Raw genomic sequence first — 12,164 nt, 5'->3', positions numbered from 1 at the left:
ATTATCTTGGCACCCCTAAGACCCAAAACAATGTCTGACATGTGGCCGGCCCCCAGTTAAAATGTGCTCATAAAACTCAAATGAAGGCTAAAACATAAAATGCACATAAAAAGGAGATGCAAAAAGTCCAGTTTTACTAAAGAACAGAATATAAGAAGAGAAATAGAGTATAACGTCCTGAAGATTAGGTTGGGAACGTATTGTGCTGGGCTTGACTTGGAATTTATTAATAGATAATGTGAAGTCACTGTTCCTTTTCAAAAGATTGACCTTGCAACAACTGCACCATGCAATCGAGAGAGAAAGAGAGAGAAGGAGGGACTGGGGGAGAACAAGAGATAGAAAAACCAACAAAAAGATTATTACAATAACTTATCTGATAAATTGAAATTGGCGGAAGTGACGAGCCAGAAATTAATAGCAGTGGCTACACGTATTATATGAACAATAGCAAAAATCATAATAAAATCAACAAGACCTAATATTTAGTGATCAATGCTATAGCTAAGCACAAGGTAGCATTTTGCTTAGTTACCTCCTGGGATCCCCATCAGAGAATTGTAATGCACAATTTCCCTTGGTGAAGAAATTGAGACTTGGAAAGATTAAGTAACTTCCTCAAGGTAGCGCTGCTAGAGCTATATAGGATGTGGTATTTCGTTTGATCCTCTGGAGTAGAGTTCTACGTGGTAGGTACCAGGAACCAACATTTAGAAGCTGTGCTGTAGGCAGCTTCTCCTTTGAATACAGAACATGATTAGCTAGAATATCCAGCACTAGTCGTAATGATTCCAAGCTAGAATCTCTGCAGCATGGTGCATCTTGCAGGGTATTTCCCACCCTTTTGTAACTACTGGATCATAGCAGGCTCTGATGGTTTGTAACTGTTGACCCACAGAAGGCTGAAGTTCATTGTAAATATTAATGGGAGAAATGCTCGAAAATAGCTGTTTAAATCTTTTTATGGAACTAGTCAAAGATTTACTGTAATTGCTTTTTTAAAAAGCTCTCCATTAAAATATAAACTGGCAACACAATCTTATATATGATCCATTTTTTAAAAACATATTGAGCATATAAAATGTACAAGGTGCTAAACTGGATACAATGAGAAACATTAGAGAAATTAGCCTGAATCTCCCAGAAATTATATTGAGAGAAACAGACAGGAAGGAAAAGTATTCTAGTATTGCTCAAAGAAAGTGTTCTGGGAACACAGGAAGAGTAAATATAGTCAGTACGCTGAACACATGAATAAGCTGGCTTGTGGGTCTCTCTCCGTGTTTCAAGCCATGAGAAATACAGGCATGATTTCAGATGCTGTTTTTGACGGGGGAAATTAAATTGTATATTACAGGGTTTAAACAGACTAAAAGCATTTTTAAAAACACACAAAGAAAGAGCAATTAAGTCAGGGGTTGAGAAGCCTTGAAGAATGGGTGGAATTTGGGGAAATAAAAGGTGAAGGAAATTCCTTATCCAGATTGGGAAAACAGCATGGATATCGCGGTGGATTCAGGAAGAGCAGAGACATGGCTGAAGTGAGGGATGTGGTAAAAAAAAAAAAATGAGACTGAAAAAGGAAAATAGAGTCAGATCAGTGGATGGCCTTGAGGTCATTCTAGACCATCAGAATTTGGCCTCTCCGGGGGCGGCTGGGTGGCTCAGTGGGTTAAGTGTCCGACACTGGATTTACGCTCAGGTCACGTTCAAGAGTCATGCGATCAAGCCCCACATCAGGCTCCACACTCAGTGTGGAGTCTCCTTGGGATTCTGTCTCTCCCTGTGCCTCTGCCCCTCTCCTACTTGTACTCCCCTCCCCCAAATAAATAGAATCTTAAAAAAAAAAAGAAGTTGGACTCTCCAATGATGAAGAGCCCCCATAAGTTTTGAAAGAAGGGAGTGAGGTAATTGGGCTAGGTTTTAGGAAGAGCCTTCTGACAACAGTACAAATGGTGGTGAAGAGAGGTAGGAAAGTACAGTTAGGTACACCTACTTGACATCTTAAAGACAAATTATAAATCTGATCATTAGATGGCACATTAGGACTCTGTCACAGAAATCAATTCTGCAAGTATCACGACACTCCAAAAAATAATATTGTTGAAAGATAACTAGCTCCTTCTGGTAGCTATGAAGACCATTAACTACCTACCTTTTTTTTTTTTTTTTTTTGGTCTTTTTTCACTCTCTGTGCATGCAAATACCCCAAGTATTCAATAAAAAAACACAAAAGTTGTCCCAGCACTGCTTAAGATCTAAATTTATGCTGTCTTTTTTTTTCCCCCCAAAATACCGAAGCATCCTCAAAGAAAGCCAAAGCAGGTGTATGTAAGTCAAGGAACCCAAGCTCTTTTTACTACTAGGCTTCTTGGGTTGTTAACTCTACTTGGAAGTTGAAACAATGAAAGGCTAACTTATCCCCTCAAAACTGCTTCCTGCTGTCCAGTTGTAAAGGAATTGGCATGTGGAACAGAGGAGCAAAATTACTTGAAGTGTCAGGTGCTAACAAGCATGCTAAAAACCATGACAACTGTCACCTCTTGGGTGCCTGCACTTTGTATACAAGGCATAACAAGTCAAGTGCGAAGTAAGTAAAGGGGTTGTAAATATGTCGCTGCAACATTGCTGGAGTGTAGATGAACACACTACAGCTGCTCTCTCTTCATTCCTTATGAACCCAGGACCTTGACATTCACTGAAGCTAGGTCAGCGTCCTGCTCTGTGGCTGTGAATGCCACCAGTTCCTCAAAGGCCCTACAGAGATAACTGAACGAGAAAGACATATGCTTAAAACAGAAGCACTGCATAATTGCAAAAGTCACATGCCCCACATGGAGTCCCCAGTTCTCTGTGCCTGAACAAATACTGGAAATTATTCTAAGGAAATAAATAGAATAAGGCTCAGAATAGTGCCTGAAGCAAATCAGAGTCTCTGCTTTTTATGGATAGTGAGAGCATACTTTGTATTGGCGTGTTGGGTCTTTTTTTTTTTTCTCCTAGATTCCCTTAAAACCTCACAGTTATTTTCTCATGATCCTCATAGAAATAAATCACTCTTTTAACATATGTTGCTTTAGTTTAAGCTCATTAAAACATACCCCGTTCCACACAATCCATAATTCAAACTAAGTTGGTACTTATTCTCCAAAAACATGAGACTGATTTCAAAGTTCTTGGAGGAGATGGAGCAAAAGAGTCTTTTTCTGTTCTCAGTGAAGTTGTGTTATGCCACAGAAAAAGGTATCTGTGTTATTTCAGGTGCTTGCCTATAGGACCAAAGTTGTGCCCAACATACAATATGCCTCTAAGTGGCTCTGGGATTGATTCATTTCTCAGATGTTTTTCTTCTTCCCCCTATGATGTTTGAATTCAGCTCTGGCCCACTTAAGCTATTAGACAAATTAAATTATACTAAATCTTAGAAAACTGGTTATTTTCTTGCACCTTGGGTACCCATTTTGGGTAGAGTTTTAGGTAACATTGAAGGACTATTAATAAAAGCCCAGGTGCTTCTGGATGATAGACACTGAATATCCATAGTATTATCAATGTTTCGGCCTTTAAGTAAAGGAAGAAAAGACTCAACGTTGTTAGGGCCAACATAGGGATGAAGGAAAAGGACCCTTACTGTTTCTTCAAGTGCTACTTTTTAAAAACTTTTTCAAAATTCTGACCCAGAATAACTACTGATCCAGCCCTGATTATGTTCTGCTACAAACCAGATACCAGAAATGATTCATGGTAAATGACCATTCTGTATAGTCTGAAGTAATATTCAGGATTTTCACGCCTCAAGAAGATCCAAAAAGGCAACATAGCTGCTTTAAGTCAAATTCCGTTAGACTAAATTGCAGAAACGGTTTTCCAAATAATGCCACTTTCTAATTAAATGCCCATGTGGGTAATAATAATAATAATTAAAATAAATGTAGTTGCTCACAGCTGATTAAGAGTGAAGAATCATTTTGAGATCCCAAGAATTAGGAACTGTCCTGTCTTGTCAGGGTCCCATGGATGTTTTTTCATTTTTTTAAAAAACAAAACACAGAAAGTAACATCCATCCCTGACACTGTTCTCCAGAGAAGTAGACAAAGCTTCTACATTTCACCAACCTGTTTCATCACCCTGCCTACCCTCTCCCACCAACAAAACATGATCTCCTTTTCTTTTTTTTTTTTTTTTTGTGAGTTATGCTGAAGTGTGATTAGTTCTAACATCTCTTACTGAACTCATGACCCTTTAACAGGTATCAATAGTGTCCATTTTTATAATGTCTCAGGGCTTCAATTATTGTTTTGGCTAAAATCTAAAGAACTCCTCATTTTCCTTCCTTACAACATTTTGCTACACATCGAAAAGGTTGTTTTGGAGGAAACTTATAATCTCGCATAATAGTTTCCTCTAAATTATTTGGAAGTTGAGCAACACAGGACCTAATTATAAGGAACAAAAGTCTATAATTTCCAAGAGGAAGACCTCAGCTCTCTGGAGCAGGGCCCTTCCTCAAGTAATGGATTTAGTCTCCTAAAACGGGTCTTATTTTCCCTTTTCTCCACTGCATTTTTAAGCAAAAACTATTTTGCTTTTGCAGAAAGATCTGGTATTTTCTTATTCTACTTTACAGTAAAATATTTGGCTTCTCTGAAACTGTGGTCTAGGGTTCATCCTCTGGTTACACCAAAAAAAAAAAAATTCTTTCTCCATAGTGTTTGCCTCCCAACCTCATTTGCGTTTTGCATCTGGAACAAAATTGCAGTCAAATGTGAGAAAACAGTTTTGTCTTTCACTGGCTGCTCCAGAGTTTGCTTACACAGGCTTCAAAAGATCTCACTGCTACCTGTTGTGTATTCTTCCAGAAAGTCAGGGCAAAGATTCAATCACCATGGTAATCTTGTCTATAAATAGATGACAGATCAAAAGTTGCTATCACACTTAAAGAGCAGGAAATTAGGTTTTTGGAGTTTTTTTGGTTTTTTGTTTTGCTTTGTTTTTTTTTTTTTTTTAAAGATTTTATTTATTTGACAGAGAGCAAGAGAGGGAACACAAGCAGGGGGAGAGGGAGAGGGAGAAGCAGGCTTCCAACTGAGCAGGGAGCCCAATGCGGGGCTCGATCCCAGGACCCTAGGATCATGACCTGAGCCGACGGCAGATGCTTAAAGACTGAGCCACCCAGGTGCCCCAGGAAGTTAGTTTTTATTGCAATTCATTTTTTGTTCATGGTGTATTTTGTCCTAGATTGTCTCCCATTTAGCCTAACTGATCCCATGAGGTAAACAAACCAGGACCCTTTCTTAGCGTCATTCCCTTTCAAAGGGGAGAAAACGGAAGTCCAGGGAGACAAAGTGACACACCTACAGTCACATCAATAAGTAGATATTGGAGCCCTGGTAAAATCTAAGCTTTTCTTTTTTTTCCCCCAGCTTTACTGAGGTATAACTGACAAATAAAATTATAAGATATTTAAAGCACATAATATGACGATTTGATGTATGCACTGTGAAAGGATTCCCCCATGGAGTTATTTAACACGTCCATCACCTCACGTTTACCCCTCCCCCCCTTTTTGTTGGTGATACCATTTAAATTCAGAATCTAAACTTTTAAAGCCTAATCCCGTGTTCCTCTTCCCACAATGCCTCAGCCCAAGGGACAGATTTCGCGATAGTAATTCATTCTTTGAGAAGATGTATGCTGTAAATATCTTTCAACAATTCATTAAGTGCATTCTCTAGGTCTCAAAATCAGAGGATAATAAACATAATGTCTTGTGGCACCCAATACAGTTTTCACATAGAGTGGATTAGTTCCTTTCACAAAAGGAACACCTGGGACCCAGGCCCCCTCTCTTAGATACAGGGAAGCTTTTGCCTTGTTTTGGCCAAGATATGATTCTGAATATTTTTTAGAAAATGTCTAGGAATCCTAACATTGTCCCTATTTCTGCATTGTAAAGACAAAATGTATTATATGCACAATGCGTTATATAGGAGGTAAAATATAGCTTGATTCATCAATTAGTTGTGGTGGTCCTCTCTCACTCATAAAGAAGTTTACACTAAATGTGAATAATCAGAATCAACTGTTATAATATTAACTCAGGAAAATGAGGAATTTAAGGAATTTTTTTCAATTTATTTTCTAAACCTCAGAATAAATAATTTCATTTCCTACAATACATTCCATGAATATTTTGTCTTTTGTGGTTTTGGGCTCTCTTAATCATCAGCTAATTTTTACTGATCAATAAGGGGATAAATATTGGGCCATAAGTGCTTTATATTTAAAGGCAGATTTACAAATTTTACAGATTTACAAATTCCATCTTATTAAATATATCATGTTACTATTTGTGGGACCTCAGGCTGTTTCTCGAGGTACTGAATCATTTAAAATTTCATTGAAACTTCTCTTTAAATGTATTGTTATCATTAATAAGTTCTGTCTGGAAACTTAGAAATTAAATTTTATATTTATTTTAGGCAATTGTTTTCAAATTGTTCATTTCAGGAAATCAATGCATGGTAAAGTTAAAACTTAATACAGCTCTGTGCATGTCTTTTGAGTATTTCTCTAATAAAGGCTCACTAAGGACTGTTTAAATGTGTAAAACGCTGTGTTTAGTTTTTGGGTTAGGAAACCATGGAACATGGAAGTTACGTCTTGTCCTTGTCAAGGAATTTATAGTCCAGTGGAGATGAGAAGGTGTTCAAGGATGGAAAAAAGAAAGGAAGGGAGGGAGGAACAAATAGAGTGAGGCATGGAGGGAGGAAATAAGATCTTCAAAAGAGGCACAGGGGTTAGAGTGCCTCCAAGAATATGTTTACTACTAGTAACATGTCAACATTTCAACATGTGACAGAGGAAAATAAAATTTACTATAAAACTGCAGACTTTCTCCTTGTAACTATGCATAAATATAAATTATATATATTATTACATGCTAATATATAATATTATTTTTATAATGTGCTGGATTCCAAATGTCACAGTCCATTCACTGGGATAAAAGTTCAGTGCTGTTACAGAGACCCAAAAACAATAGAGGCTTAAACAAGAGAGATGTGTGTTGCCCACTCGTGGAAAAGTGCAAATTGGTGATGTAAGATGAGGAGCTCCATAATTATCAGAGACCTGGGCTCCTTTCCCCACATTCAACAACACATGGCTTCCCTTTTATGGTCAAGATGGCTGTTCCAGATCCTAACACCAGGTCTGCATTCCAGCCCGCAGAGAGGAGAAAGAGGGAAAGCAGAAGGAATGTCCTTTCCCTGTAAGGCCACAGCTCCTTGGAGGGTACATGCATCATTTCCTCTCACACTCACCAACCAAAATTTGGTCACAAAGCAAGGGAAACAGAAATGTAGTCTTTGTCTGGCTAATGCCATGTGCCCACCTAAAACTTCTGTTATGCTAAGAAGGAAAGACTGGGTAGGAGAAGACAACTATCTCTGCCATGTATAGTAACCAGGCTATAAGCCTCCTTGGCAGAACTCAGTTGTTATGTATAAGAAAAGAGGGTTTTTTTGGTGGTGGTGGTTGTTTTTTTATGTCACATATTACTAGGGCTTTCATTTTCAAAACAGATTAGAAATGGATGATTTCGCAATCAAAGGAGGATTTCTCACCTTGTCAAGTGCTACTCATTTGCAGCTGAAAGCTAACACCTTATGCTAAGCTAGTCGGAGCCAGATACAATTAATTAGATTGAGCTGTCACTAAAATATCAAGACAAATGGCTTGAAACATGGCACTTTCTCCCTTTGCCTTGTCCCCTCCCCCCATCTGGTTTATTTACAATAAAAAAGTAGGTTGCAGGATGGAGTTGCAGAAACTGATCCGTGTAACTGTTACTCTATATATCACATAACTGATAACCGAATGCAGGAGAGAAAAAAGTATCTGAATTGAGTCAGCATAGACTGCCCTAGCCTGAATCACATTTAATAATTGATTACAGTGTACAGTTCACACTGGTTTGAGAGTCTCTATAAAAATAATACTAGCAAGTCTGTTTACGTCATTCTCCTAGGAACCTTCTAGATTTAGTATCAGAGCTAGAACTCACACCTGCTGCCTCTCCAACCAGAAAGACTGAATTTTCATTTTTCATTTTTCTAGGTAACCGCTCTCTAAGAAAGTGAGTTGCCAGAGTAGTTTTTTAAATGTGCCATTTAAACAACTCTATTACGTACGTACTTTAACTTATACAATAGGAAACCAATAAGCTGTTTTACTGAAAACCAGATTCTATTTTAGAGACATTGGGCTGCTATTTAATTGGATCTGATAATCCATTTATGGAGCATATTACTTGTTTGTAGAGCAAAAATAGATCATCTAACTGTTTCTGATCTATAACTCTGGGTTTCCACACGATGGATTTGCCTAGAGCTAACCAGCAAAGGAAAATATACCGCACAACTGCCCTTGTAAAGATAGATCATAAAATCACAAAAATGTGGAGATCAAAGAAACAATGTCCAGCTACCTCATTTGCAAATGAGGAAATGGAATTCCACGAAGGCAGAAAGATTCCTGAGGACACCCACCCAGCTAGCAACCGAACCTAGAACTTCCAAATCCCAGAGAAGTGCTCTTTCTCTTGCTCGACACCCAGGTAAACATGACTTTAAGTGTCATAAACATAGATGTCCTTGTGCACGCGAGCTGCCAACTACATAGCCAACCTTAGGAAGCCTGAAGCACATATACACCAAATTATTGAGAATAGGGTGGTAATCTACAACGGACAAGACAGGAGATTTAAGAAAACCTCAGCTTTCTCTTTGCGTCCTTGAACTTCTGCCTTTGTTCATCCTACCCTATTTGTCCACACTTGTGGCTTCCCGACTTTTTCCAGTTTCGTATACCTGATCCTCAAGCTCTTGGGGGGTGTTGAGCTGTGTTCAGGAGGCAATAAAACAATGCTAATAATCATAGTGAATATTATAACTTACATTCCCTTAATCAATTTTTTGTAGCAGGTACTTTTCTAAGAATATTATTTTCTAACTATATTACAAATATTATTTCATTATAACTATATAGATTAATTCCTCCCATTGATTCTATGAGGCATGCACTATTATTTTTCCCCATTTTATAGTTGTGGAAACTGAGGCACGGAGAATGTAAGTAATTCAACCCAATTCACACAGCTAATAAGTAGCAGTTAGTACTTTTAATCACTATATTGGTTATCATAGAAAAAGAAGTATATATTACATAACTGTATATCCAGGAGATACTATGGCAGAATGAAATGAGCCATGGTGTTGGGGCCAGAAGAGTTACAGTCTTTTCTGTTTTTATTTTACCTCTCTCCAGAGGGTTGAGTTAATTATACTCTTCAGTTTCTGGCCCTTTATCTCTTTTGACCCATGTCAGGCTCCTATAAATATGTGTAAGCACTTCTTTTAAACCATAAGCCATCCATGGTACCTATGCATAATACTATTTTTTAAGAAATCACTAAACAATTATGATTCAGATTGATTAAACAAATATGCATTAAACATTGGTCACACACCGACTACAACTGGAGAAATACGGGTCTTGCTCAGAGAAAAATTCTTGTAATTCTACTACATAGATCTTTACAGCTCCCTTAATTTCCCTTCATGCAAAACAATCCAGGTTTCAATGTTTCCCTGCAGATAACAGGAAAAAATTATTCTTAAGCAATCACTGCCCTTTTTTTTTTTTTTTTTTTTAACTTTTGGCATTTTGACAGTGGGGCGGTTATGCCCTATAATCAAAGGAAAACATAAACCGGTCATCTCCTAGCAACTCACTGAAGATTACTCTCAGGGAATAATTTGTGTGGCTGAGTCTGAGTGCAGATAACTTTGAACTTTGAAGCCAGGAGAAAGCCTGCACTGGCCATTAACTCTTTTCAGTATCCTGCAAATACAGTGAACCTGTTTTTGATGGTGTTGCAGGAAGAATGCACACTAAAATACGCCAACATGAGCAGTTTGATGCAAAAGGAAGTGAAAGGTTTTATCATCTTTTTAGTTATTGCTAAAAATCTAATTGCAATTAAATGTCACTAGTAATCAAGATCACTTTGCAGTTTCCATTTGCTGAAGCCTGTTCTTCAACTCTCTCTTATAAAGGGACATCTGTCGCCTAGGGTTGGGCTGCAGCATGGCATCCTTACCTTCCCTGAGATCTTCTCCCAGTGGGCTTCTTATCTGCCCCCACAGTCTGGTGTGCTGGTGAGAGCCATCAATCAAAACCAGCTCCAAGTCAATCTCAGGAAGCCACTGTTCTTGGAGCCTTAATGTACAAAATAAAGGTGCAATTAACACAGATTTTACTCTGCCATCTGTGCATTAAAGAAACAAATGTGACTCTAGGAGGACTGATTTCATGTCTTCAAGATTTAGTACACTTCGAATATAATTAGTTTATAAAAAGAGAAGACCTGAGTAGAGAATTTATCTGAACAAATAACCGAGACAAGAAAGGGACCCATAACTGAAAGGATTCAGCCACCAGTTACAAGTATCAACACCAAAGAAACACTGACTTTTTAATAGCAGTAGTAGTAACATTTTTGGCATTATGTGCCAGACCTACTTCTAAGTGCTTTATGCATATTAATCATTGGAGCCTTCAAAAACTGCAGGAGGTTGGCACCATTGTTATCCCTATTTATAGAGGAAGAAGCTTTTAGGTTCAGAGAGAGGATAAAGTAAGTGGCCTGAAGTCATCCATGTGGATATGGTAGAATGGGCTTTTAACCCAGTTGGCTGGGCCCCAGAGTCTACACTCTTGATCACCACATTAGCACGCCCTTGCAGTAGACATTACCAGGTAGTCATCCCATCTCTCTGTCAGGAAACAAGGCAGAAGGTGATGCTACAGTTTTTGAAAAGAGCTCATAATTTGGATTATAAACATTAGTTCTGAAATACTTTTTCTGTGAAATCTGATGATGATAGAAAAATTTTGTCTGTTTCTATTTATTAGGAAGAGGAAGAAGACTGCTTTCTTTCAGGTCTCTTGCTTGTGATTTGTATATAGAAAAATAGCCTCAAAAAAAAGAAAAAAGAAAAGTATCCTCATTTTGAGCAGACTGAAAAGGTGTGATAGACTTGGTTTGCTCAGTGTTCTCCAGTATTTGCATTAGACACACTGTACAGTGAACATGAATAGTATATTCTGTTACATATCTCAGAAAAATTTACTGAGCAGTTAGTATTTCTTATATATCTATCAAGCACTTAAGTATTTTTCATTTATCACTTAGGATCTGTGTGCTTAATCCATTCGTAGCCAAGAGAGGGAAACATGAATGAAGCTGTCATTCATACATCCTTCCAAAGGATTTTGATTCTGTCTACATTTTCAGTCTTTTGCATTTTAAATTGTTGAGCCCCAGAAATTTTCTACTCACTACATAAAGCAGGTTGTTTTTTTGTTTTTTTAAGATTTTATGTATTTATTTGAGGTAGAGAGAGCACATGAGAGACAGCACGAGCCAGGGGGCCAGAGGGAGAGGGAGAAGCAGACTCCCTGCTCAGCAGGGAGCCCAATGCAGGGCTTAATCCCAGGACCCCAGGATCATGACCGGAGCCAAAAGACACTTCACCGACTGAGCCACCCAGGTGCCCCCATAAAATAGTTTCTAATCTACTTTTATGAAAAAATTTTTTTTGAAGTTCAATGGAGTGTCTTTTAATTCTGATAAGTGAGGGCTTAGAAAAAAAGTAGTTAATGTTACCAGTGCTTTTTCTGATTTTAAAATGTCAGCCCCCGTCTTTCAGGCTTCATATTTTGGGCTTAATTTAAAAGTGTTCTTTAACCTGAAAATTATGTTATTTTGTTTTACCTCTGTCCCTCTGACCTTGTTATATGCCTTTTCACAACTTTGTTATCTCTTTTTTGGAATGCAGAAGTATTTCTTGGAAAGAAAATCTATATGTTGCTAGAGACAATATTAAAACAGAACAAATATTGTTAAATCATCCCCTTTTTACCCGTTGCCTGGAATAATCCTACTTTATGCTTGTGAAGTCAGCATAAATATTAATGACACCACCCTTTTAATATTGCTCTATCAGTTCATATAAATTACGTAGGCATGCTTTCCAAAAGTAGTATAAAGCTAATAGGTAAAATAAGTTTGTTTTTATTTGCAAAAAAATCATAT

General features: G+C 37.8%; 1 protein-coding gene and 1 long non-coding RNA gene across 3 annotated transcripts in view; one reads left to right on the top strand and one right to left on the bottom strand.

Moving 5' to 3' along the window:
* The window catches only part of SORBS2 (sorbin and SH3 domain containing 2), a 175,917-nt gene that overhangs the window by 45,437 nt on the left and 118,316 nt on the right, over positions 1-12,164 (top strand). The window lies entirely within an intron of this gene.
* LOC121105654 overlaps positions 1-12,164 on the bottom strand; it is a 242,725-nt gene that overhangs the window by 229,865 nt on the left and 696 nt on the right. The window contains exon 2 of the long non-coding RNA XR_005838296.1: positions 10,167-10,285. This is a non-coding gene — a long non-coding RNA (uncharacterized LOC121105654). The remainder of the gene's footprint in view (positions 1-10,166; positions 10,286-12,164) is intronic.

The sequence above is a fragment of the Ursus maritimus genome, unplaced genomic scaffold, assembly GCF_017311325.1.
Source record: "Ursus maritimus isolate PB19 unplaced genomic scaffold, ASM1731132v1 scaffold_28, whole genome shotgun sequence".
NCBI lineage: Eukaryota > Metazoa > Chordata > Mammalia > Carnivora > Ursidae > Ursus > Ursus maritimus.
The sequence above is the reverse complement of the archived record's forward strand: the minus strand, read 5'-3'. Positions and strand labels throughout refer to the sequence as shown.